The following is a 740-nucleotide window of genomic DNA, read 5'->3' as shown; positions in this document are numbered from 1 at the left end:
AAATGAGGGGGTATTTATAGCCAAGGGTGAAACTAACCCTTGTGGCTATTCGACTACCCTAATCTCTGTTTGACTTCCATGAATCTTCAACTTTACATGACTCTTGATACAAAAAGTGGGTCTCTTGGACTTCCACGTTACATTACATTGATTGACAGTGTGACCCATAGTAGAGATATGGACGACATGACTTGTGACATGACTTGAAATGACAGTGCTAGTACATTCATGCTACTACTGGTGTGCATGCCAAGCTGCAATGCTACTAGGTGATGGATGTCCTCACGGTGTGTCACAAATTCACCTCCACATGGAAAAGTGCGCAGAGTCTTCGATGGTCACTAGTTCGCTTAATGTTTCTTTTACATGTTGCTCCTTTCTTGCATGTTGGAAGGCTTGACAAGTTCCTCTGTTCACGAAAGGTGCATGTTTGTCTGTCTATCTATCCAAGAGCACATCTTGCATGTTTGCTCATTCGTCTGTCCATGAACACATATTTTCATGATCATCCGTTCACAAGCACATGTCTATGCATGCATCATTTGTTCGTCCGTTGGTGAATGTGTCATTTTGCACATGCTCCCTTCGTTCATCCCACTCGTCGTTGCACCATGTTTATTTGTGTACCTGTACCTACAGTCAGTCATGATGAGATGACATCAAATCCAAAATCTCCTAGTCTACCATGATACATGATCATTTCGGATGTAGGTGACTAGGAGGGGTAACAAGGTTGTGCG

The sequence above is a fragment of the Pinus tabuliformis genome, chromosome X (assembly GCF_031772625.1).
Source record: "Pinus tabuliformis cultivar Carrire ecotype Pingquan chromosome X, CPIR1, whole genome shotgun sequence".
Lineage (NCBI taxonomy): Eukaryota > Viridiplantae > Streptophyta > Pinopsida > Pinales > Pinaceae > Pinus > Pinus tabuliformis.
Note: the sequence above shows the minus strand (reverse complement) of the source record.